The sequence below is a fragment of the Rhinolophus hipposideros genome, assembly GCF_964194185.1.
Source record: "Rhinolophus hipposideros genome assembly, chromosome: 5".
NCBI lineage: Eukaryota > Metazoa > Chordata > Mammalia > Chiroptera > Rhinolophidae > Rhinolophus > Rhinolophus hipposideros.
In genome coordinates this window covers 79,315,403-79,336,899 of record NC_138051.1, presented here as the reverse complement: position 1 = coordinate 79,336,899, position 21,497 = coordinate 79,315,403, and the positions used below count along the sequence as shown (strand labels likewise).

General features: G+C 47.0%; 1 protein-coding gene across 1 annotated transcript in view; it reads right to left on the bottom strand.

Moving 5' to 3' along the window:
* Positions 1–9,186, bottom strand: part of JDP2 (Jun dimerization protein 2) — a gene marked incomplete at its 3' end in the record, with an annotated part of 38,923 nt that extends 29,737 nt beyond the window's left edge. Inside the window, 1 exon segment of the mRNA XM_081048985.1 lies at positions 9,076–9,186.
* Between the last annotated feature and the right edge of the window lie 12,311 nt (positions 9,187–21,497).

The following is a 21,497-nucleotide window of genomic DNA, read 5'->3' as shown; positions in this document are numbered from 1 at the left end:
CCATCCATCCATCCAATTATCGACCACCTTCTATGAGCAAGGAGGCACGGAGAATATGGGGATCAAATGTACACAGCCTTAGCTTCTAAGCAGCCTTGTAAGTAGCATTTTAGTACAAAGCTGTTTCTGGATTCCAGTCCTGTAAAGAAAATAATTTCTCCCCCTTCTCACCTCTTTGCATGAGGCCATAAAATCAAAACCTCAACTGTCTTAGAAATCCTGAGGGAGAAACTTTGACCTAGCCTTCCATCTTCACCTGTCTCTTCCCATGGAGAGGGATGAATTTGGCGAGACAGGAGAGAAATGTGTCATCCATTGGACCACACTTCTCTGTGAGGCAGAGTTAATGTGCTCATATGGCCACACTGTCTTGGACTCTCTCACACATGAGAGTGGCCCTAGAGGGTGACCCACAACCTCCTGCCCCCACTCAGGTTCTCAGGTCTAGATTTCAAGAGAGGAGCATATGAGGGAGCTTGTTTGGGTCACAAGTGCACCCCACATTCTCCATCGCCATTTCACTTTCAAAGGTGAAATTTGGTTGCCTAGTCAATCCTGTGTCCCTTTCTCAATAGGTTCTGCACTCTGGGGAGAAAGGCATGTGAGTGATTTGCACCCTCAAACCACAAAGGTTTCCACTGGACATCACTTTCTTTAAAGAAAGGTGCTTGTGAGAAAAAAGTGGGTCTATCATTTCATCCTCAGCACACTGGCCCTATCTGTCCATGAAGTTATTTGCATATAGCTCCCTGCCTTGAACCAAGTTTACACTGGGTGCTCCAGGCTCTTTCATCTATGCTGTACCTGCTCTTCCTTCCATACCTGGCCCCTCAGGCCCTCCTTTCCACCCCACATCCTTTCTCCCCCTCCTTAGCACCCAGTGTCCCCCAGGCCATCTTAGAAAAGGATCTGAGATTCATTCACGCCAAGTTATAGTGTTAGAGCTGGAAGAGGCCCCGTGCTTATCTAAACCACATCCTCATTTTGCACGAGTAAACTGAAGCTCAGAAAGGTTAAATGATTTACCCAAGGTCACACAGCTAGAGAGGGAAAGAGCCAGGACTGGATTTCTGGTCCCTGGATTTTAGAACCAAAGCTTTCTCAGCCTGCCCTTTTTGTTTCCCCTCCTGGGCCCCAAGAGATGTTAAGGCAGAAGGAATGACCTTCTCAGAGTAGACTTGCAGACACAAGCCCATAGTGGAGGGTCATTCTCTTGCACAAAGGACCCTCAACTCTGCTTCCCATAAAGATCCAGGTTTAGGAAAGTGCCCTGAATAACCTCATGGCGGCCCGGACGGGAGCCCAGACATAGAAATGGCCCCCGAGATGTGTCACATGTGACTGGTCAATGTGCTGTGACCCTCCCTAACCCTGAGCTGGACTTGAGTCCAGGGTCAGGGAGAGAGCTATGGCCTCCACCTTCCGGAGCTGGGTCTGCAATGCAGAGAAAGCTGCAGGGTGCCACACCAGGAGGCTGCTCCGGGGCATGCCGATGAACTGCCTGTCTCCCCAGGCCTCCTCCAGGGGAAACAAGAAAAGGGCCAGTGTGAGGACTCATTCCTGTGTAGCAAAATGATGCCTGGGCCCAGTCAGGTGGACACTCAGCAGGCAAAGGGGGTGATTTCAGGCCACCTGAATCAAACGGACAAAGGAAACCCATCTCTTTCTCAGGAGAGGAGAAAACCCTACAAAATCCCTTCCTTTAGACCTGCACTGATGCTACAAGGAGTCAGAGACCCCAAAATGATGTTTAACTGAGCTGGTCAAAACACAGGAGCTGGGAGGCTGGGAAATGCTACAGGCCTGGTGCTTCAGCTGAACACAAATCCCAGACAGAGGCTGGGGTGCCACACCCCAGGTATGAAGCGAAGCAAAAATACAGAGCAACATCCCCTCCTTTGCCAAAAGCCCCAGAACCTCCCTAAACTGGAAGAACCTATTCCTATGTGGCAAAATGTGCCACGTGGCCATTCAGCCAGTGGAGGGGAGATTTCAGGGGGCCAGGAGCAGTCATGGCTGGTTATTGCCCCATACGACCCCAGTGCTTAGCATCATTTCAGGCACAAAAAAAGGGTAATCAACAAATACTTAATGAATTAATAAATAAATGAATGAATGAACAAATGATAACAAATTCATGGTAGAGCAAAATTCAGTGAGCAGGGTGAGGATCTGTCTCTGGAATTTTAGATGCTCATTACCTACCTCCAGATTATTCGTTCCCACAGTAGACCCCAAGAAAAATACTCCAGAGACTTCTGTGTGTGTTTCCCCGCCTAAGCCATCTCTGAGAGATGGAAGCCAGACCCCATTCTATTCCGGGAATGATAGGCTCAGCTTGCGGCTTCTGTTTATTTTCATACAGATGGTATAAATGAGACACTAACAAATGATCCCAAAATATCTGCTACTGTGCAGCCCCCCCCCCCAACCAAGAGGAGTAACCACCCCCTGGGAGCAGCAGCGCCATAAATTCTTGCCATTCCTGCTTCCCTGTGAACCCATCCCAATGACAAGCCTCATTCAGGGCATCAGGCTCCAGGCTCTCCTTTGCAGAAGCAAAAATCTCCCTCTTCCCCCCACCCCCTACCACAAGGGCGCCCCTAACTGCTCAAATACAAACCACAAAGTCCTTAACACATGCCATTCCTAGGAGACAACCACAACAGCTGACATTCACCAGCGAGAAGTCATCCTCACCAGCTTGGGGCGGTGGGGGGGAGGGGGTCAGAAGATGGAGGAGGTGGATCGGCTGCCTTTCATAATTGGATCCTCATTAACTGGAAAGAGCTGGCTAAGGATCCAAGGCTGAAAGGCAACTTCGGTGATTGGAAAAGTAAAAACAATTTGATGTGATTTAGGGATCTATAAAAAGGGGAGGTGGTCGTGGCAGGGAACCAATAACATCTAGGAGGAATTTACCCACTTCAAGGAAGACATAGGAAAGATGACAAGAGGTGAAATCATCTCCCCAACTGTTTGCTCCATACGGAAACAATTTAGTAGGGAAAGGAGAACTGTGCACTAAAAGCTTTAGGGGAAGAACCCAGAGGTTTTTTCCCCTTCAGGGCCCAGGAGGTCCACAAGGAAGATAAACACCCTCCATGTCTCCATTAGTAATGAGGATGTATAAATAAAGAGCAAGCGCCATACCCTGGCAGAAGACCAGAACCGGCGAATGACGCTTGTGCCTCAAAAGGCAGGCCCAGAATCCAAAAACACTTTGGCAACTTGGGACACTGACGAGGAATAACCTGGAAATTAGCCAACGCAGAAAAACTGGGGAATGCACAGATCAGGGTGGGACTGACAAGCAAGGCAGGAATAAGAAAGCATTCAGGAGGTCACAGTGGACCCTAAACTGTTATTGAGCTGAAGATTACGGGGGATTTGGTGTAGCTTCCTCAAAGCTAACTGCAAAGAAACAGGGACCAGGTGGATCCAAGGGGAAAGAACCTGAAGAAAAGATTTGATACTTATAGCTATTCTGACTTCCTCAGGGATTTGTAGTGGCACAGCGCTGCCTTGGGGTGCTGCCTTGAACAAGTAGAAGAAAATCCAGGAAACGTTTCAAGTCCAGCAAATGGGCCCTATTGGAAGATATTAGCATGAAAAATCATTTTAGCCAAAGGGAAAAAAGGTAGAGATCATTTAAGTTTTTCACTTTTATTTTCTTCTCTTGTTTATTGTATGAAATCTGTAAGGTACCACAATTGTTTTAAATAGGAGTATCTAGAAATAACAGTTTTGCTTTAATGGGTCAAACTCATAAAGAGCTATTCTTATTAGAAAGTGCCCAAGATTCGGCATCTTCATCTAGAATGGCAAAGACAGAATTAAAAAAATTTAAAAAATTAAAAAGACAGGTTAAGAGAAAGCTAGGATCTGCATCATGAACTTTCTGTCCATAGAAACAAAAGTTGAAGGGAGGCTTTAAAATCCCTGGGCCTCTTTCAGAAGGTTAGCTGCCCTCCAGGCAAACAGCTGGCCTGGGCTGGCATCAGGAGCCAGGAACGGTGTGCATGTGAGTGCAGGCGGCCTAAGGCGGCTAGGCACGGTGCCAAGGGAAAGTGGAGGTGACTGAGGGCAGGTCAAGGAGCAAGGGAGTTCACAGGCTCAGGCTCCAGGAGTGCTCCTGGGGCGGGAAGTCAAGAGCAGACAGCCAGCCACTGAGAATCAGCATGAGGGTCTGGGAGGTCTTGGGAGCTGGAGACTGGGAAGATTCCCAGAAGGAAAATATGTAGAATATGGGGGAGTTGGGGTGGGGCAGGGGGTGGTACAGTGCAGAAAGGTGCCAGGCCAGTGATCACAGAGCACAGAACTACCATGTTTCCCCGAAAATAAGACCTAGCCGGACAATCAGCTCTAATGTGTGTTTTGGAGCAAAAATTAACATAAGACCCAGTATTATATTATATTACATTATATATTACATTAGACCTGGTCTTATATTATAGTAAAATAAGACTGGGTCTTATATGTTATATAAGACCTGGTACTATATTATATTATACCTGATCTTATATTATAGTAAAATAAGACCGGGTCTTATATATTATATTTTATAAGACCCGGTCTTATGTTATAGTAAAATAAGACCGGGTCTTATATTAATTTTTGCTCTAAAAGATGCATTAGAGCTGATTGTCCGGATACGTCTTATTTTCCGGGAAACACGGTTACTATCATGAATCTTAGAGAATTAAACACCAAACCTGTTCTTGGAGCTAAGGAATTATCTTGGATGATCTCTCTCCTGGAATCTGAAATGATGTAGGTCAGCTAGCTGTGAAAAGACAGAGATCCAGACAGCAAAACGCAAAAGGAGAAAGCACCAAAACTGAGAACAAGGGCAAGCAGCGAAAGCTCCTCTCCAGATGGCTGTCCCAGCTCTGCAAGCGGGAGAAGGAGGCAGGTTAAGGGTGGGAGGTTTGGAGCCAGATTGCCTGAGTATAAAAACTAGCTCTACTAGCTTGTGACCTTGGGCAAGTTCCCTAACCTCTCTGTGCCTCACTTTCCTGAGATGTAAAGTGGGGATAATGTTATTTGCCCTGCAAGGGTGCACAGAGGATTAAATTAGTGAAAACTTGGAAAGTACCTGAAATAGTGCCTGCCCCTAGTGAATGTAAAGTCAGTGTAGCCATGAGGGCCTTCCTTCCTGGAGGGACACTGGTGCTGGATGACCCCTCGAAGTCCTTTCTGTATAGTTTCCACCTAAAAGTGACCTCCTTTTCCTAAGGCCATGAAGAGGATTCCCCCAGAGGAGTCTCTGCTGTCCCACTCTCTAGCTCTAAACCCCAAGGGGCCAGGACCATCCTGTATCCAGGCAGTTAATGCAGAATAGAAATGAAAGGGCCAGGTCAGGGCCGGGTACAAAGGTACAGAAATGAAGCACAGCACCCACCTTTGCCTCAGTTTCTCCTAAGGTCTCTTCCATCCCACAGGCCAGAACACAGCTGCACAGATCACTGGCAACAAGGCACCACAATTGCCTGGATTTCCACTCCTGCCTCCAGAAGCAATGGGCCGGCATCTCCTGTGTCCTTCGATCTACTCTCTCCCTGCACTGCTTCGGAGGGGTCACTCCTCAGATATTCATAAGAAAAAGAGGGGTGGTAGGACTCAGGAGAAGCCACCCACATGGCACTGGCATGCATGATACCTGCATAGCTATCCCATCCATAGAAGAAACTGGAACCTCTCCCCAGGAAAGGTTCTTCCTAGGAGACCATGGAGAAATGCTTTTGACAAGGCCCTGCCTGTAAACACGGCTGTCTCCCCTGCCTAATGTAGGCGCTCAGTGAATACACATTAAGACACTTCTGCCAGGAATCCTTATCCCGAGCAGCAAGAAGCTGGGAAGGTACTGCCCCCCAACAAGCCTCTATCCTCTCTTCCCACACCACCCCATCTCTGTTCCTTCGTGTCAGGAGTTCACAGTATGATACATTACCCAGACATATACACAGAGTGTGTGATAAATCCTTCGGCCCTTTTTAAAAATAAATGCCATTGGCCAGCTAAAGCTTTGGAAATGAAGCTCCACAACTGGAATCCCATGGGCTGCAGCAAGAAAACAGACTTAAAAAAAAACACCCATAACGGTGGGCTCTGGCTGGGCCCCCCACAGCCAGCAATGAGTGTAAAGAAATACAGGCTGAAATTCCAACCCTGGGTCGCTAAGGCATTTGTCTCTGCCGAGCTTCGAGAGGCCAAACCACACACACGCACAAGAGTGTACACACACACATGCACGCACACACACACACATACACACTCACGCACAGGCACACGGAGCTTGGCAGCCCGTAAGTTCCAGAGCTGGTAACACAAGCCACGGAACCGACTGCCAAGACAAGCAACAGAACGAGCCAGGCCCAGTTTCATTGGCCACCATACGCTGCATATGGCCCGGGACGCAGCCAAAACAGTGTTCTCACCCTCCTCAAAGGCATAGGAGACCCTCTGTTTTCAAACACACCTCCACAGAGCCTTAATTAAAGGAAAATGGAAAAATAATGTGCCTGCTGCTCTCCCCCTGCCTATATAGGTATATGCACACACGTATTCATACACTCACTCTATTTTTCTCTTCCTCCCATTTCAGTTTCAAACATAATTCATTCACATGGAAAAAAGCAAACTGCATTCTGCAGCAGAAAAGCAGAAAAGAATGTTGCTTGCCCTCAGCCCTGGCTCTGATTGCTCAAGTTGAGCTGGGGCTGAATGAATACAGAGCAAGCCAACCTAGAGTCAGCATTGGCCCCTCTCTTCCAGAGTGGAGCTGGAAACAGAAACACTGGTGCGAGAGACAGCCAGCCCATTGCAACACCAGCAGCCCCACAACAAACAAGGCCTGGAGAGCCTAGCCCTTCTCCTCCTGCCAAGGGTTCTGCAGGTTGGAAAAGATGCCCACACATCCTGCAAACAGGTGGGGGAGGCAGAAGCTGGTGGCTGCAAAAGCTAAGCAGGGAGTGAGTGAGGAGATCCTTGTCTAAATCCTTCCCTAAGGGATACTATTACCACTTATCAACACATCTCCTTGGAGGTGGCTGCAAACAACCTAGGAGAAAAGTCAGAGGCCTCCAGGTCCATGCTTTCCAGCAGCCCTTCAAATCTCACAGCACCCAGCTCTTCAGGAAGATTCTGGAGCAGCCTGCAGCTCTGAACCAAAGCCAAAGTAGAAGGGGAACAGAAGAGTCTTTGAGAAATCCATCCTCCCTGTTTTAAATAAGTCAAAACCTTAGCCAGCCAGAGGCAGGAGAATAGACCTTGCTTCTCTTCCCTGGTCCTCAGGTTTATGTAAAATCAGAGCCATGCTCACACCTGATACCTGGTTAAACTCTTCCCTAGAAACCTGCAAAGGAAGGTAAGGCAACCAGCCAAGCTGCAGCGAGATTTGCTGGAAAGATGAAAGCAATGGGAGGTGTTTTTAAAAACTTTCAGAGAAGAGATTTGGGGAGAAGGGAGATGATAGGTAAACACAGTTCACAGAAAGGCCTTAAAGGACAAGCAGGCACCCAATCATGGTTCAAAGCTTCTGCTGCTCCTCAAACTAAGACCCCGAGGAAAGACCACTAAGGTTTAAACCTGGGTATATATGCCCACAGCCTGCAAGTCCTTTGTGGAGAGACAGACCTGGGCTCATCAGCCCTGAGCACATGTGGTCAGGCCACAGCCAGATGCCCTGGATGCCGGTAGGGAGGGCAGCACACTGGGCAAGGGTCAGGCAACCTTGCAAGTGGAGCTGATGTCCCTTCCACCAGCCTCTCCATCTCCAGGCACACGCATGGCCCATCCATCCCTGCAGAAGAGCCAAGGCCTCCCCATCTTCCCAGCCGCTCCCATTGACTCAGGCAAAGCCTGGGTCTACCACCCCAGGGTCGGGGGTCCAGGCCTTAAGGCCCAAATCTCAGCCTCCTCTGAGGGGAGGGGCAGTAAGAGAGCCTTCTAAACTGGGCTGGTCAGGAGAGGAGGAGCTGGTTACCTAGATGAGCCGGCTTGCCTCCTTATGTAACCTGGCTTGGGAGCCGGGGAAACCCAAAGGGGCCCCGGGCCGCCCCTAGGCTCTCTCCCAGCCCAGAACCCCGGAGCATGGCCCTGAGAGAAGTCCTCTTCGTTGGATGGAGAGCCCCAGCCCTTCTCACTACCCCTCTCCACGTCCTGAGGGAGCCGCGCTTCCTCCCTGCGAGGTGGGAGGGGGCGGCACCACTCGCCAGCAGGTCCCTGTCATCCCTCCACCACCAGCACCCTGCACCTCCCTGGCCTTCCACCCTCCATCTGCACCCCCATAGCCCATCTTCCCCGGGCAGTTTTCTCCCTACTCACCCGCCTTCCCCGCCGCCCGAAGAGAGCACCTCCCTGCAAACGGCCGGGGGAGGAGCGCGCGGGAGGGAGACTGAGGGAGCGCCCTGGCTGCCCCAGGAACCGACCGAGCCTCCCGTCCCAGGGCGGGAACCAAAGGAAAGCCACCGGCTCCCAGGCGCTTCGCGGGAGGGGACCGAGCTGCAGCGCTCCTCGCTGGAGCGGCTTGGGGTCCCGGGGCTGCGGGAGCCTCCCCGCGGAGCGGCGGGTTCCGGGGCTCCGCACGCTCCGCCCGCGCGGGGGCGGTCGTCCCAGGTGCCTGCGGCCGGCGCGCCCCACCCCGCCCGGGCGCCCCCAGCGCGCTCGCACCCACCGTGCAGAAGCCGCGGGCGGAGGCGGCGCCCCTGGGGCCGGGGCCCCGCTGCAGGCGCCGTGCCCACTCAGCACCGCTGCCGCTCGGCTGCCGAGCTCCTCCCGGTGCCCAGGCCCGTCCCGGCCCGGGAGCAGCCGCGGCGCCAGCCCCGCCGCCGCTGCAGCGTCCGCCAGCGCCCCCCGTCGCGGCCGCTGAGCGTCCCTCCCGCAGGCTGTGGCGGGCGGCGGGACCGGTTGCATCAGCCCCGGCTATATAGCGGCCCCTGGGCGGCGGGGAGGGGTCGGGAATGCGGAACCCGCCGAGCTGCCAGCTCCAGACGTCAGAGGGGGACGGAGAGGAAGGGAAGGAGGGGACAGGGGAGGAGGGGGGTGTGGATCCGGCGCTTCACACCCACTGACCTTCACCTCCCCCGCCGCCTTTCGCGCCCTCCGCCCGCGGCTCCGCGCGCTCCTCTCCCCGCACAGGCGGCCCCGGCCCCGGCGCGCCAGCCCGAGCTCCATTGCGTCCCCCGGCTCTCCCACCCCGCGGCTCAGGAGCGCGCGAGAAAGCAGGACGCGGCGAGCGGTTATGTAAGAGCATCCCCCGCGCACAGCCACCCGTTGGCCACCCCCACCCCGGAGACGAGCCGCGGCTCCGAGAGAGAAATGAGAAGGCCGCGGCGGGACAAGTCAAAAGCCCCTTGAAGCATAAGCAGCCTATGTTGAACCGTCTTCCTCAGTCCTTAGCGCTTTTTCCCAGAGCGAGAGGATTTCAGCACATTTTCATCCTTGGACACTTCACGACTGAGTCAGTGAGGAAGAGGATCTCGCAAGCTGGTTTTTATTTTCCCGTGCAGAAGGATGGACAGAAGATTAAGGCATACGGGTGCTTCTATCCCCACCCACTAGCCCACCTGGCCACCACAGGGGCCCTTAAGCCCCAGGGTGGTTCACTGCAAGAGGCCTGCCCTCCTCAGGGGCTGCAGCCTGAGCCCACCACTTTTTCTTTCTGGATGGCTTCCAGTTTGACCCCTGGGCTTTTTGTCCCACTCCAGCAGGTTTCTCCTTTCCACTCATGGACACAGCAGCCCCATGCCTCTGCACACTCCAAATGTCCTTCTTCCCCATTACAACTTCCATCCTCATAGAGTGGTAGTAAGGGTGACTCCAGAGGAAATGTGTGCTCCACGGTGCCCTCCAGTATGTAAAGGCCAGAGACACAGAGCCCTCAAGCCCACATGTGGCACCTGAGGCCTTGGCACCCTGGTTGGCATCTCCTACCTCCCGACATCCTTGGGGGCTCAGCCAACCAATGCCCTACCTTTCTGCCTAAGCCAGATAGAGGTGACAGTGTTTATATTCAGTGACCCTTAACCTCCTTCTCAGTGATATCAGGTCATCACCCATAGAAGAAAGGAAGTGAAAGAAAAAGTTCATGCCTTCTTGGAGTGCAGATGCTCAGAGTGAAAGAGATGAGACTTGAGACAGATGGCAGCAAATGAGCAAAGCTGAATGAGCATGTCTCTGCAGTATGAATACAATGAGGTTTTATTCTCCTTATCTCCGCAGTTCAGTGAAATCTTTCTGGATAAGAGAACTGATCTTATGGAGGGAAAGACAGATCACATCCTGCTGACATTGCCCGAACATTTTCACCTTCGGAGTCAAGCCTCTTCCTCAAAACATTGATGTTAGCAAGTAAAAAGAAAGTAAGGTCCTGAAAGAATCTACAATGGAAAATTAGTAATACTTTGATAGTCTTGTGGAAGAACATGATTCTCAGGCCCAGAAAGGCCACCTTTACTGCAGCGTAAAGATCAAAGCTGGCTACTATGAAACTGCCTTACGATGATTCCCCCGTGAGACTGACATCTGGACATTTATGTGGAAGAAAACACTGAACAGGGGCAATATTACTTTGCGCATCTTTGTCTGGGACTTTGAATAAACTAAACTGATCTATGTGTGGGGACTGATAATTAGTATGTGTGCTTAGAGCCAGTCCTCTCCACGGCTTGTTTTGGATGTGGCTGGGCCACTGGTATTCCTCCTGAGCCTTTGCTTTTCCCACAAATTAAACCTACTACAGGAGTGGCACAAAAGGGTAACGTGGAGGCCTGTAACCCCTCCATTTCTCTATAATATCCATCAAGTCTCCTTCGTTATTTGATGTGGATGTTTTTCAATTTTATATAGGATGCTGTGTGAACTTAGCTTCAAGACCCCATTTCCGCCACATTGCCCCCCACCAGGCCCCTCTACATTGCCATTGCTTCTGGAAGTAGCTGGAGTGAGAGGCCATAAGCTGGTCCATTTATGTAGACATTGGCCTGCTTTTCCCTGCCTTGCTGCATGGAGCTCATCTACCACTGGTTCGTAGGGATGGACAGTGACCCAGCCCAAGACTGTTTGAATTTAGGTTTCCTATCACTTGCAACTAGAAAAGTCCTGATTAATACACACAGCCCTGGCAAATGGGCTGGGTAGAGATTGCCATGTATCTCGAGTTAGTCCAATGAGACTAGGAATTTTTTGGATCTGCTAGGTAGAGAAGCTGCCAGAAGCTGGACCTAAAATTGCCAGAAGCTGCCACATGTAGGGGGTCTACCTACTGAAAGTGAAGCTAATGCAAAGAAGAGTAGAGCCAAACAACAAAGGGAAAGAAAGACAGATCAAGTTCAGATAGCATTGTCTGAGTTCCTGAATCCAGCCATGCCTGACATTCTCCCTACCTCTGGAGTTTTTAATTATAGGAATCAGTAAATCATATCTTACCTAAGGCAATTTGAATTTAGGTTTCCTATTACTTGCAAGTGGAAAAGTCTTGATTAACACCCTGAGTTTTGCATCTCTGACTTATTTAGACCATTACGTTTTGAAGCTTAATGGACATTGATGAATCCCAAGGTCTTTGCAAACAGGAAGAAGTGAAACAGCAAGGCAAAATAATTAATTCCCCAGATGAGCTCCTCCAATATCAAAAAAGGAAGCGATAGTTCTGAGTAATCAGCTAGTCTTTATACTAGTATTTATTGAAATTCTATTATGTGCTTGTGAGGTACACAATGTTTAAGACATGATTCTTCACCTGTCCCTGCCTCCCACCTGGTTAGGTAGAATGACTTGAACACTAAACAGCAAAACCAAGAGTAACTAAGAGCTAATATGTGACACAGAGTAAAAGCACTGTAGGAATTTAGACAGGATTGCTGCACATAGAGAAATCATTAATTGCTGCACTCTCTACTCAAACAGTATAGACCAAAAATTGCAAACTAATAGTTCGCAGGCTGATTTTGTCTTTGCTGGTTCAAGCTTAAATTTTTTTTTTAACATCAAAGATTTTACACAGAAATCTAAATTTCTAACTTGTCTTGAAAACAATCAGTCAAGCAATGTCATAGTCAAGCTAAGATAGTTTATGCGGCAGTTGCAAACATCCTCAAAACTCCGTGGCTTAACATGAGAAAGGCTTATTTCTCACCCACACAAGACAACTGTGGATGGAGGTGATTGTCTAGGATGTGTGTCCTACAGGTGATGTCTCAGTATTGCACCACCTTATCAACAAGTGTATTCACGCTCAGAATGGCAGGGGCAGAGAGAGAAGTAGAGATGGCAAGGCACCAGCAATTAAATGTTTCCTCCTGGAGTGATATAAGGCACTTGAGCTTACGTTCATTGGCCAAAGCAAGTCATATGGCCTTTCTTAATTTCAAAGAGGAAAAGCAGCTCAATCTTCTGGTATACCACAGAGAAGGGAGCCATGTATTAGTGAACAATCAATAACTGCCACAGCGTGCACTACCGGATGGCAACAACGGCCTGCAGCCCACTGGAAGCTGCTCCCTTGAGTGGGGACTTAAGTCCCAATTTGACAGGGTCTCTCCCCAGCCTGCCAGGTCGTTTACATGGCCTGCCTAGCTCCTGGGGGCATTTGATTTTACAGCTTCTGGTGCAGACAAAGGCAATCTCAATCTCAATGTCAATGTCAATGTCAATGTCAGTCTTTCAGGTGTCCCTGGTGATCCATGGAGTTGTCACCATTTTTTTCAAAAACAGTTGTTTGATTTGCTAATTTTAAAAAATGCCAAAGAAAATTCTTAGGGGAAGGGCAGGATGGTATCATAAAATCAAACAAAAAGTTGAGACTAGCTGTTATATTTTCTGCAAATTACAGAACCTGTTTATGATGATTTCTTCCTCCTGCTTTTCCCTTGTTTAATCATACACCTACCATGAGAGGCCAGGAGAAATGAGCATCTTGAAAAAATAGTCAGTCGTCATAGGAGGAGAAGTTGCATGGTAGTGATTTGGGGGAGGGAGAGGTTTGATTTAAAGCGGATTTTTAAGTGATATGTATATTTAAGTCTGAAATATTTGAGAAGAAAATTTGTGAGTTGGGAATGGTAAGGCTTCTCTTCCAATAACCACCAATGAGAATTTTATAAAACAGCATGCAACATGTCTAAAGGTTTAATAATAAATCAGCACCCAGGGAAATGTAGCCATCTCTGGGGAAAGCACACTATCTTCTCTTTAATCTCCTAACACAGTAAGTCTTTGGAAGGTGAAAAGATAGTAAATTCTCTGTCAAAATACTGGGCCACTAGAGTTAAGGAGAGGAGGGTGTAGTGGATGTATGTTGTTCTCCTCAGCATTTCTTTCTCTCTCTCTCTCTCTCTCTCTCTCTCTCTCTCTCTCTCTCTCTCTCTCTCTCTTTCTCTCTGTTTTCAGCATGTCTCTCTTTGGAAAACCACTACTCTCCCTCTCCATGTGGCCCTGGGTGAGTGGGGGGTACCAATCCTGGTGCCCCATCATCCCCAGCCAAGTGTGGGTGTGTGCCCTGGGATGACCAATTAGAGTGGTCCATTTCCAAAGCTAGAGTAATTGGTTCAGGGAGGGGCCCATGACCCAAACAGTGCCAGAGTCTTTCCTAAGATTTGATATGTGAATGTTAAAGAAGAGGGGAACATCTTTCCTTTAAAACACCTGTGTAAGGATATAGTTTGTGGCTTCCCATGGACATTTTCCCTGCCCTATGACAAGACCCTGACTGAGAATTAAAGTAACACACAGAGTAAAAGAGAGTCAAGACCTGTAAAGAGAGAAACAGCCATGCGATCATCATTTGAGTCCCTGAACTTAGCATGCCATGAGAATACGCTGATTAGGTCTTTGGACTTCGCAGTGATGAAGTCAATACATCCCCTTTCTCCTTCTGCTAAGATAGTTTGAGTTAAGTTTTCTGACACTTGCCACCAAAAGACGGCTGAAGAATACATGAGTAAAATGGGCCAAAGTCAATCTTATAAAGGACTGCTGAACTGACACCATGGAATTTTATCTGCTTACTATTCTTGCCTCATCCATCAAACGCCACTCAACCATCTGAGACTAAATACAGAACAGCCCTGAGTTGCTTTCTCACGGCTCAAGGCTCAGTTAGTCATTTAAATAATTTAGTCAGACAGCCTTGTTTGAATGTTTGCTATGAACCATGTACTATGTGCCACCCTATTTAAGGAGACAAAGGAAAAAGAAGATATCATCCCTGCCCATAAAGGGTTGTAGACAAGAGGCCCAGGAAGACAGATGATATTCATAAAAATGAGGAAATGAAGACTTGAGTGATCTAGGAAAAACCTGATGCATTCTGCTTCCAGGATATTATGTCTCCACATATGTCCTAAAAACACCTGGTGAGAAGATGAAAGATCCGTGCTGGGAATGCCATTGTATAAGTCATCCATCTGCAGGTGTTCCCCAAAGCTGACACCAGGATTGTAGATAGAATTATAGATAGAAACTCCTTCAGATCAAAGATGATTTTTAGAAATATTGAATTTCAAATAATAGGTAACTAACAAATAAATTTTGAGTAATTAATGAGTGAACAGAGAAGGTGGTCTAGAACTCAATCTTAGGAGAGTCTGATAATTAACAAACTGGAGAAATAAGGGGAGGCAAAAAAGTTAGCAGACAAAGGGTGCCCCTGGAAGAGAGAAGAAAGGAAGGCGCAGACATAGAATCACAGAATCTCAAGACTCCTCCATTTCCCCTCTCTCTTAACACAAGGATGGGCTCCCCCACTGCCATGGAAGCCAAAATAGGTTGTCAGTATGGTCAAATATAACACAGAGAAATACAAGATCTGAGATGAGGCCATTGTATTTGTTCAGATTTGTTCAGATTGTAACCTTAGGGATATATGTTTAAGAGATCTGACGTCATTATTAAAAGAGGGAGTTTAATCTGAAAATGTAGACATTATGCTACAAAGCTGTTTCCACCTAGCACACCCATAATGCTGCTTCTAGAGGGATGGAAGAACCTTCTCCACTCTTTCCTTTCTTCTTAATCCCTGCCATTCCACTCCCAAAAGGAATTACTATGGATTGGTCAGATTCCTTGACAAAATGTTTGGACCTCAGTTTCCTCATCTGTTAAGTGGGAACAATAACGATGCCTACATTAGAGGGTTGATGTGAGGATTAAATGTGATACTTATAAAGCACCATATCAGTACCTGCCACATGCTAAGAGTTCAACAAATTTGGCTATATTCTTCATCATCATCATCATCATAACCATCAACACTGCATTTTAGCCAACTCAAGACCTACTATTACGTGGCCTTTTCAGATCTGTCAAACCCACAATGATTTCTGCCTTTTCTAACCTTAAGTAGCACTTCCCTGCCCATCTAACATTAATTGTATGCTATTTTAAATTATTCTCTTTATTCATATATGTATCGCCATTCCAATGTGCTTGAAGTTACCTTACAGGTAGGGACAACACCTGACCTTTTTAAAATTCCTATAACACCTACCATATACTGGTTGGCACTTAAATAAATGATGGGCAGAGGCCAGGAAATTTCTTTTGCGTCTCCAATAATGTCGAAAGCAGTCTGGGCTATTGGCACTTAAAGAATATTCATTGAACAGATGCTGAGCAGAATGTATAATGATTATCAGTCACTTCTTGTACAGCACACACTTGTAGAATACTAAAGTAAGAAAGGAGCTATATTTTATGAACGAGGAAATTGAGGCTCACATTGATGACACACATCTAGCTGAACAAAAGTTATGATGGGATTAATTCTCAGGGCTCTTTTTATGCTGTGTGTTTTAAAACAACCACCAATAAAAAGTTATTTCAGCAAATGTTTATTGAAGGGGGAAAAAAAAAGTCCCCCAGGTTTTCTGTGGGAGGTGGCGTTTCCTCTTACACTCAACAATTTTGGTGGTGTGGCAGAGAGAGGTGTGGGAAGGAGCCAAGGGGGCCCTATGACTGGGCTGTTGTGTGGGCCCGGGTGGGTGAGGGAGGGGTGGGATTTTCACTTCTAGGAAAGCTTTTCCAGTTCTAGGCGATCCGGGCCAGGTTTGGACACCTGCTTTTCTAAGCACATGGCCTTCAGATGGCCCAAGAGTGCCTTCCAGAGAGCTCCACTCTCCCAGCTCAGGACCTGGGCTGGGGGCGTCCCCAGGCCTGGCTCACAGAAACTCACGCCAGGGACCGGAAAACTTCCCCACCCTCAGAACCCAGGGAGCATCTGCTCTCCTCAGGCAATGAGGATAAAGTGTTCACAATTAGAACTCATTGCTACATAAGGAGACATCTCACGGCTGGCCTCAGGAAGAGGCTCTGAGGGAGGCCACGCTCCCTGCCCAGGGAGACCTCTGGACAAGGGCTTCTTTGGTAGCCCTGGCCAGGCTCACAGGCTCCCTTTCAGGTTTTATGCCCACATTTCCCTCCCCTCACCTCCCGCCAGTGTTTCTCTATCTCTTAAATACACCTCCCTAATCCTCTCCTTCCTCCTTTTTAAAGCCTGCCCTTCCTTTCAAATACTTCCTCAAATGCCAACTTGTTATTTTTGTGCCCTCCCCTTCAAGAGGCCTCCCCAAGAGCTCTGGCTGAAAGTATACTTTAGACCACAGGACCGGACTTCTACTCATATGTTCATTCAACAAATATTTGATTATCTATATGTGTAGGGCTGTGGCAATACAATCATGAACAAGGCTGGCCCAGTTCTCTGGTGACTAATTACAAGTGTGCAAAGGAGAATTAAAGGGTGTTATGAGACCAGTAAAGAAACCATCGGAACCAACCTTCCTCTACGTGTCAGAAACTCTTAGCCAAATCAGCCAAATAGGCCTCGTCCCAGGCCTATCCTACTCACTGGCACAGGGGCAAGTGTCCTTTACAAAGCTTTCTGGGGGACTTACATGTTCCTTCCTCCCATAGGTCAAAGTTTCGGTGCAACAGGGCATCTCCTCAGACTCCATTGCCCAGCCCTGACTTTCCCAGACCTGTTCGCTATCTTGGGCTCTCAGGTTGTCATTCATGGTTGTATGCATGGTTTTTACCTAGATCTTTTAAGGTTAAAGCATCATGTAAGGCAGTAGAGCATAGAGGTAAAGAATGTGGACTCTGGAACAAGAAGTTCCCTGTCTGTAGCCTGTCTCTGCTGCATACTTGCTGTGAGGCCTTGGGCAAGTTAATTAACCTCTCTATGCTCAATTTCATCATCATTAAAAGGGAGTGTATGTGATAATACCCAACCCATAAAGGTATTATAAAGATTTAAATATGTGAATATACAAAGAGTGATTGCCCGTGTAAGGCTCATGGAGAGAGCTACTGGATGCTGTCGTTTGGATTTCCCCCACAAGGTATCCAGCCTTGGCTCCTGGAACCCAGCCTGGGTCAGAGTCTCAGGCAGCTGCTGCTGCTTGCCTGGGAGAAGAGGCTGGAACTTTTTTTAAAAGAGACAAAGTCCTGGCAGCCATGAAGACTGCCGTGAAACTGAATAGACAAGAGGGCACTGGAGCCAAGTGGATGTGCAACGTGTTGATCTCAGTGCCCTAATACCAGAAGTCATTCCAACTGTCCACTGCTTGAGCAATGAGAAGGGAGCCACCTACTTGAAGCTGCTTATGTGGCCCTACACAGAGATCATTCCCATGCTTCAAGTCCATTGTTTTTCCCAATTCCATTTTTTAATGGCAGAGGCTAATATTCATAGAATCATGGAATTTGAACTACAATTGCTCTTAGAGAGTCCATATTGCAACCCCCTTATTTTCCATCTAAGGAAATTGAAATCTGGAAATGTCATGTGATGTGGGCAGCAAGGGCTAGATTCAAATCCCAGCCCCACGACTTACTCTCCTCTTTGAGATACATTCTACTCTTAGAAAAAGTGAAGATAGAAATTCTTAGTGCATAGGGCGATCATGAGAACGAAACGAAACCACACAGGTACTCATAAAGGCATTTCCCCGTGTCCCATGACTGGTTAGTAATCCCTTACTCACCTTCTTCATTCAGTTGACAAAAGGATAAAGCAAAGCAATAGAAGACTCACTCTGAAAATAGAAATGCCACGTAATCGTTCTATGCTGTTGATGTTACCCATCCAATGAAGATTTACTAAACCCATTTGGGAAGCTGACCAGATACTAAGAATTAAGCAGTTAATGTTCATATGTAAAACTTAGTTTCTGGATCTTGGAGCTTTCTTATTTGGGACTGGGCCTCTCGAAGAAAAGTTTCTCCCGAGCCTGAGTGCTTAGTAATCATGGTTTCATGGGAAAAGCTCCCTTAAGGAGGGCATCACCACCTGTCACCCCTCCTTCCCGCTGTTATTGAAGCATCAGAGTAAAGTGCATGTGTGGTTGGGGGCGTGGCTGTCAGTCTCCTCTGAGAGCAACTGGGGGACTTGAGTCCACAAATGCTACATTGGGCCAGCCGCTCAGGCACAACCAGCTGCTACAGCTGAACCCTCTCCCTGGGGGAGGCTCCCTGCCTTGGGCCAATGTGGAACTGCAGCCAAGTGCCATCAGACTGCAGACCCAGCCTCCGCGCCATCCAGAGATGGCCAAGGCCCACAGGCCCAATGTCAAAGGCAGGTAGTCAGGTGTTCTGTAAAAGAGGACCAGGAGTAATAAAGTAGGAATCAAAACAAAACAAGTCTGACGGAAATATAGTTAAGTCCTCACTTCACGTCCTGGATGAGTTCTGCAACTTTAAGCAAAACAATGAATAATGAAACCAATTTTACCATAGGCTAATTGATATAAACAAGTTAAATTCCTATGGTATCTCATCAATGTTATAATGTAATGATGTTGAACAAAATGACGTTATTCTACGACCTGAGCTCTGCCCATCAGTGAAAGAAGACAAATTGTTTCTTCCACACTCAATGTTTAAAGTCAGAGAAACCTCGTCCTTAGATCTCCCCTCACATCTCATTGGCCGTGTTTAGTCACGTACCCACCTCTAGGCCAATCTCCAGCTAAGGTGCTGTGATCCTTGTGATTGGCTTACTCACTCGGAAGCAGCTGGGGTACCTTAACTAAATAAACTGAGGATCTACCTGCAGAGAAGGGGGAGGTGGGCTGTTAGAGCTTCAACCCGTGATATCTATTCTAGTGGTCAGTTCACATCCAGCAACTGGGAGAAAGTTTTAAAACCGAAAGGCTCGAACATGGCTTTGAAGCCAAAGAGCGGGGTCCAAATTATACCTCTTACCAACGGAAAAAATTTGAGTGGCACTCTTGGCTTCTGAGAGCCTCAGGTTCATTTAACAGGGCTGGTGTGAGGGTCAGATGAGGTGCTTTAATGTTCATGCAAGGCTTTGGCTGACTTTAACATTCCACACGATAGATAGGATGTCTCTGTCTCACAGTTGTCATTATCAATGAAAGTGGGGTGACACAAACACACCTTCTATGGATGGAAAAATGTAGTTGCCTATTGGGGGCACTCACTCCTTGGTTTCTACAGGCTATATAGCCAAGTGACCCTTTTTGAGCTAAGGTCAACCATAGCACCTGATCTTACTAAGGGTAATACGCTGGCTCATTCTTTACCTGAAAGCAATATATATCATTTAAGGTCCTTAGACCCTAAAAAGTATGTGTCGTTTAAAAAAAAATCCTATATTGCAATGTAAGCTATATATATATGTGTGTATATATATATATATATATATACATATATATATATATATATATATGTATATGTATATAAATTCCAAACACAATTATGCCATTAGAGCTATTTGGAGGAATTCCAATAAATATTAAATGCATTTTAAGTACGCAACAAAATGTCAAAGTTCATCAGTGGTTCTCCACTGATCTCTCAAAGCCACAGTGCTCAGGGCTGGTTGCTATGATCACCCTAAGCTTGAACACCAATCTTAGTTTAATCTAGCACAGAGCTTTCTTCCCCAAAGTGACATCAGAAACAAACAATGCTTGGAGAAGGAAAGAACGGGGACTGGGGGATCTGCCAGGTCACTCATGCAAATGAGACATAGATATATCACTGTTTTTCTTGCCTGGTCCATTGGCTTGGTCCCATCAAGAGGCATTTCTCTGGGCCTAAGAACATGTGTGGGCTTGAAAGCTCTGGCTCTGAGAAAGATCTTCTCCCCCAACACACAGTGGAAAAGAAGTCATCTAGTCAGGTATCTGATTGTCTATTCTGAGAGCACCCTTGCTATGACCAAAGGGTCATGACAGCCAATCAATTGGAATAAGCTTTTTGAAAGGTTCAATTTTTAGGCAACTCTTCTCTGAGTTTGCCCACACTTTCCTTTCAAGTGCATACTCTTGTTTCAATTAAGCTTTGCTGTATCTGTCTTACTCTTAAATTCTTTCTTGTATGGTACTGCTCTGGGTTAGGTCCTCCAGTGACAAATCTTTTTCGTAGTACTCACTCTGTCTCATCAAAAACAAGTAGCTGTGGATACCTTTTGTATAGTATTCACTCTGTCTGTGAATACCTTTTGTGTAGTACTCACTCTGTCTCATCATAAACCAGTAGCTGTGGGGAAAAAAAATGGTTCCATTTTTAAATAGTAGCTAATATTGATTGGGCACTTACTATACGCCAAGTGCTGTGCTAAATGCTTTAGATTTATTAATTCATTTAATCTTCACACACAAAAAAATAATGGGCACTATCATTATCCCCATTTTACAGATGAGGAAACTGAGGCACAGAATGTTTAGCTAATTTGCTGTTGATCACAGCTAGTGAGTGGGCAGAGCCAGGACTCAAACTTGAACACTGACGTGCCAAAGCCTGTGCTCTTAACCATACATCATATGGCATTTTATTTGTTTTTGGTTTATTTTTTAATATACTTTATTTTTTAGAACAGTTTTAGATCCAGCAAAATTGAGTAGGAGGCACAGAGATTTCTCATATACTCCCTTCCCCCACACACGTACAGCCTCCTTCACTATCAACATCCCCACCAGAGTGGAACATTTGTTACAATTGGTGAATCTACATTGACATATCATTATCACCCAAAGCCATGGTTTTGTTAGGGCTTCTTCTTGGTGTTGTACATTCTATGGGTTTGGACAAATGTATAATGACACAGATCCACAATTCTAGTATCACACAGAATAGTTTCACTGCCCTAAAAATTCTCTGTTTCCCACAGATTCATCCCTCCCTGCTAACCCCTGAAAACCACTGATCTTTTTACTACCTCCATAATTTTGCCTTTTGCAGAATGTCATATCATTAGAATCATCCAGTGTATAGCCGTTTTAGATTGGTTTCTTTCACTCAGTAATATGCATTTAACTTTCCTTCATGTCTTTTCATACTTTCATAGTTCATTTCTTTTTAGTGCTGAATAATAGTCCATTGTCTGGATGGACCACAGTTTATTTATCCATCACCTACTGAAGGACATCTTGGTTGCTTCTGCATTTTAGACTAAAGCTGCTATAAACAGTCTCATGCAAGCTTATGTGCGGACGTAAGTTTTCACCTAAGCTGGGCAAATACCAAAG